The sequence below is a fragment of the Tupaia chinensis genome, unplaced genomic scaffold, assembly GCF_000334495.1.
Source record: "Tupaia chinensis unplaced genomic scaffold, TupChi_1.0 Scaffold000360_1, whole genome shotgun sequence".
Classification (NCBI taxonomy): domain Eukaryota; kingdom Metazoa; phylum Chordata; class Mammalia; order Scandentia; family Tupaiidae; genus Tupaia; species Tupaia belangeri.
Window position 1 is genome coordinate 3,895,046 of NW_006159856.1, and position 6,000 is coordinate 3,901,045.

Genomic DNA, 6,000 nt, shown 5'->3' on the forward strand with positions numbered 1-6,000 from the left:
GCTGAGAAGAATAACTGCTCCCTCTCCTACCAAGATAATAAACTAAAAGCAGCGCTCCTTCCTGGAGAAATGAAGAGGTGAGAGACAAAAACGTAGATGTGGAAGACGCAGGGGAGGTGATTCTAGCCCTATCCCACTCCCTTCCACTACCACTCCCTCCTAGTCTGGTCATGGCTGAAGCAGATGGATCTAGAGTGAGTCTAGATGATCACAAACGTACCCAGATGGGTGTGTCAGCAGTGGCTGCGACGCTGAACGGAACATCCTTCCTCAAGCAGAGCAACGCACCGCTGGTGTGCAGCCAGTACCTTTGCAACTGCTTTCCTTTCCCTGCCTCTGGAGAAAGGTCAGATCACGAGGAGCAGTTGGCCTGTGCTCACAGGCACTATGTGCACTTTTGCTCCCTTACCTGAGGCTCTATTAGTCTTCCTGCTCGCCATATAACCTGGATAGATCTTGAGCATCTTAACATCTCAAAAAGAATCTCACTGATCTGCACAGATGACACTGCGCCAACTGGGCTTGGGGAGGGCACTTGCCAAGCCCCCTCGCTGTCTCAATAAGATGCGTGCCTACCAGAGAGTGGAAGACAGAACCTGAGAAAGTTCAGGGTCCTGTCAAATCAATGAGACTTCTCAGTGTCTAGAACTCTGCGATGGTATTTCCAGAATATTCTCGCTAAGGTGAGAAGCAAATTGCTTTTCTCCTAGGACTCAGGTCTCACACATTAAATCCCAGATCCTGGGGAGTTCACTCGTGTCAATAAGGTGGAGGGATCAGCCTCAAATGCCATCTCCCTTGTGAAATGCCTTCAGGATCCACGTCTGGGTGAGGTCCTCCAGAAGTCAGCATATAGCCGGTCTCCTCTCGGGACAGCTCTGGGACTTCTCTGTCAGGTCTAGGTGAAGATCAGATTACTGTTGTGAGCCTGGAGTCAGTAAGAGGTGGTGGCAGAAGATCCAGAGAATAGTTAGCATCCTGTGTGAGGAGGCAACCAGCTCCAGCTGCTGAGAGATGTATTGTGCAGGGACGGCTGGCCTCTCTGTGGGAGAAGCTCAGGAGGATTTGGAAATCCATACTGCTTAGTCTCACCTGTGCTTGCCCAAGTGTCTCCATCTCATACCTCAAGAGTCTACCTCTTCCTTGACAGTCCTTCATCCTAGCACCAGAGCCCCTGAGCCACTTTGGTACCAATTCCAGTCAGGCAGGAAGCAGACGGCACACTCTGACTGGGTGTTTCGAGGATTGAATAGAGCCTATACACACAGTGGAGGAAACAACTTTAGGGAAACTGTGGCGCCTGAGGGCAGCCATTGCCCTGGCAGGCCCGCAGTGGAGAGGTGGCTAGATTCCCAGGAGGAGAGCTATATTGAGAGGCCACCTGAAGGGATGGGAGGCTTTAACAGAAGGGTTCAGCCAACCAAGATGATTCTGAGAGAGGGAGCCCACTATCAGAGTCTACTTTACCTCCAGTCTTCTGAGAGGCCACCTGAAGGGATGGGAGGCTTTAGCAGAAGGGTTCAGCCAACCAAGATGACTCTGAGGGAGGGAGCCCACTATCAGAGTCTACTTGACCTCCAGTCTCTTGGTGGCCTTCCACTGGCTACAGAAAAGAAAGAAGGCACTGCTATGGTTTAGATAATGGTTTGTTCCCTCAGGGGTTCACGTGTTGAAACTTGGTCCCTTTTGTAATGGTATTGGGAGATAGTAATACCTTTTTAAATTTTTATTGTTCGCTGATTGCCAGAGATGTGTGGGCTCACCAGAGACAGAGAGGCAGAGAGAGGGAGGGAGAAAACCCTGGGACATGGTCATACCACAAAACCTTCTCCTCCATTTCACCATTGTGTTGGGATTTTAGGCATGCATGCACATGTCCCTGGTGTGTTTTTCAAGATCCTGGGGCAAAGTTTCAAACTGTAGTCAACCCTGTGTGATCTGGCATCCTTAACCAATAGTCTATGGGACTTGCCCAGGGAGGTGGCAAGATCTTTAAGAGCAAGATCCACCTTTGTGTGGGTGAGCACCTTTCCAGATAAGATTGACATGTGAGTTAGTGGATTAAGAGAGGAAGGTCTTTCTTTAATGTGAGAAGGCATCATCCAATCACCTGGGAGTGTGGGAGGGACAAATAGAGGAAATGGAAGTCTGTTTCATCTTCCTGTCTCTCGCCCTCTGCCCAAGGCTGCTGACTTGCTTGTTTGCTTGCTTCACTTGGCCTTGTTATGACTTAGCACCAGACCCCAGCCAGAAGCCAGACTCCAGCCAGATCCATGCTTTTGGATTTTTCTAGCCACTAGACTCGTGAAGCAAATAAACCTTTATTCTTCAAAAATTACCCAGTCTCATGTTTTCCTGTTTAGCAGCACAATAATGGACTAATACAGGGGCCTGTTGATGAAGTCCGTATAGGTCAGCCTGCCAAGGCACACTACTGGATGGATATGGGTGGAGGGTGGATTTGGAAGGGCAAATGGAACCTGTACAACACTGAAGTCTTCTTGGAGAAGGTGCTGTTGGATTTGAGTCTGAGAGAAGTCGCCCAGGCTAAGAAAGGTGGAGAAGAAAAAAGCAGTCCCAGATGTGGGGCCAAGTCAGAGGGGGCTTTATAGGTTATGTTGGGGATTCCATTTTGAAAATGGAGAGTCAAAGAAGGGAATGCACTGGTAAGATTTATGCTTTAGAAAGATCTTGGAAGTAGATAGAGGATGGATTTCAAGAGGACAAGCTGCACTTGGGGGCATTACTGGGTAAATTTATAATTGCCCAAGCAAGAACATATTAAGTTCTGAACAAGTGCCAGAACTGATCCAACCAGGCCAATCCTGCTACCCCCAGAGGTAGAATGGATAACATCCGGTCATGAATGGAATGTGGGGACTGGAGGGAGGGAGGGAACAAGGTTATCCTTGGGTCCTTGGTTTGGATGACTAGATAGATAATGGGGCCTCTCATGCTAATGGGAAGAGCTGGAAAACTTTGGAGAAAAGATGATGAGCTCTGTCTTTTCTGTTAAGTCTTGGGTAGTTGGCTGTGGGGTTTAATTCCCTATGCAGAAAGCTGGCATTGCAGACCCCATGACAACAATGAGTTCCTGGCCCTCTCCCAAGATAGGAATAACTCATTCATACTATGTCTTTCTTTCAGTAGCAGCTCTAGGTTAGAGGAGCTGTGGAGTGGGTGGTCCATAAAAGTTAACAACCTCATCCCTACTCCAATTCTCCTACCCTTGACAGTGAGGCACCCTCGTTCAGTAGCATTTGTGGTTATAGTCAGAGCTCACTGGGATGAGGACACCCTTGATGGCTTTACCTGATTTTAATAAGTTTCTCCAAATAAAGTGTGTGTGTGTTCCCTGTATCAGGAGTAGGTTCTTTGTAGATGAAAGGCTGGGGAGAAAAGCTTATGGAAAGATCAACGATTTTAATAGCAGTTCTGTCTGCTATCATGATGCTTATTGAAAGAGTAAACAGGGGTTCCAGCAGGGCCCTGTGGAGGCCAGATCCCTGCCCAGTCAGGTTATGGTGACTCCTGTTCCAGCACCTTGCTGGGATGGGCCCTTTGATAAATGTCCAAATTACATTGTACTCAAGAGCTCTCTCAGCAGGCTTGGTAGGCTCTGGTTTTAATAGCAACTCTGAAAGTTCCAGAATAGTTCCAAAGGGCATGGAACAGAATGCTGGATCTTTGAGGTCTCTTGCTCTCTGGAACCTCCTGAGGATTGCTAGTGGGGGTTCTAGGCCCTGGGTGGGTGGAATGCAGGTCGGGGTATTCCAATACTAAACAGTCTTTTTTGTCTTCAACATCAGCAACAATAGTCCTCATCTCAGGCCTCCTGTGCTCTAGACCCTGCTCTACTCTAGGACCCAGAGAGACTGAGGTGGATCTGGCTGAGGGCTCAGCACTTTAGAAGTGAAATAGAAGCCAACAGATGGAGCCCTTTAGAATCAGTGTCATAGTAATGAAGGTTGAGGTCAAAAATGCAACTGAGAATGAGAGGCAAATGGGCCAGGCTGATGTGCCCACCTAGCTCCAAGCAATGCTAGACCAGATCAGGCCTCCTCACCTGGCTTCTTCCAGCAGCCCCTCTCAAGGAGGTCAGAGCTTGCCCAAAACATCCAGTTATTTTTCCCAAACGTGCCAAGCACTAGTCATTTTACCTTCCTGGGGCTGTGAAGGGTAGAAATAGATGAGAAAACAATTACCCTTTATAGGTATCCCATGTAACCTAGCCTGGGACCTCCAAAAAGCAGCATCAATTAAGGCATAAATATTGTATTTGTGAGATGTGACCCCAGGATGACAAGGACGGAGACCAAGGGATTTCTTGCCCATTTGACACAAAACACCTGATGTCATGAAAGAGAGTATAAAATTCACAATATTCCACATAGTGAGGACATTGATGACTAATCGGTCGAAATCCATCATTAGTTTAGAGAGTGTTTAAGATTAGTTATGACCAAGAAGACGGGAAATGCCCTGAAGCCTTACATCTTGAGCATAAAAGGAATTTGATAGAGATAGCCCCAAATTGGACAACCACGCCATAATTCATGTGATTGAAAAATGGATAGTATAGCTGAAGCTTCTTCTAACTGTCAGCGGTCAGAAGCAAACCTTGACAAAACAAGTCCGAATTTTGCCTGTGGAAGATGCTGGCAAACCGTCATCATGTGGGAAGACACAGAGCACACAACCAAAACAAGCGCACGAGGAAAACAAGCAGCGCGGGGGTTTCGGTCAGTGAGACTGATGTCGTTTTTCTGGAATTGTGAAGTTTTTTGCATTCGCCACCTATTGTAATGGTGTCATTTGTCATTTCTTTCCTTATTCTATGTAAATGTTCACTTTTATAACTAAATTTTTCTCTGCAGTTCTGTAATTCTGCAGTTCTTCTTTACTTTTAAATTTTTATTTAGACGAGGCTTCGTCGTGTCACGATCCTCTTGCCTCAGCCTCCCACGTAGCTGGGACTACAGACCCGCACCACTATGTCCATCTTTTAGGGTGGACCAGGAATCAAACCCTCGTGGCCTCAGCCTCCCTGATGGCAGCATCTACCGTGGGCTGGGCCTTACATTCTTTTTCTTAAAGAGTACCCCAAATTATATCCACTCAGAAGCCTGTATCCATCCTAAAGGTCCTTTACTGGTCTAAAGTTATCTAAAATGACCCCTAGGGTAAACTACTGTGATTGCCCCCCTCCAAAAAAACCCTTTGTTGATGCTCCATTTTCTTTTTTTTAACTCTTTTTTTTGGGGGGGTGGGGGGTGTTGCTATAGGGCACGTGTGTTCACCAGAAAAACAGAGAGACAGAAAGCGAGAAATCACCCCCAGGGGGGATGGCCACGCCACAATCCCTTCTCCTCCATTCTCCTCTTGGATCCTGGGCACACATGCACACATGCCTGGCATGAGTTTAAGCCACTAGGTCCAGGACTCAAACCGCAGTCGTCTACCTGGGAGTCCAGCGACATAGCCATTACACCATCTGCTGGTCCCAACTCTCCATTTTCAAAATGGAGACCCTAACACAGTCTTTAACATGCCCTTCGACTACACTATTCTGGAACTATGAGGTCCTGGAGGCACAGTAAGGAAGGTCCTCTTCCTCTTTGCAGCGGGACTATCTGACCGCCTGTCCCTGCTTGGTCAGCAGCAGGAGTGCCTAGGACGGTTTGCTGCTCACCGACACTGAGTCTTGCTCTGTCAGTCAGGCATCCTGGCAATTTCAGGCCTTGGTATAGGGGTGGGGTGGGAAGTGAACAAGAGGCCCTGGCTTAGAGGGCAACCACCGTTCTTGGGCTTCTGAGGTTACAGCCCTTGGCCATCCCTACACCTCTGCAAAGCCTATGTCAGCGCTCACTTTGTGCCAGTAGGAAAACAAGGCTCAGAGAGGGAACAACACTTGCCCAAGTTCATCCTGCTAGGACAGGACAGAGTGAGGACCGAGGCCTCGGATCGACTCTGGGAAGGAGCTAGCTGGGCAGGTCTGTT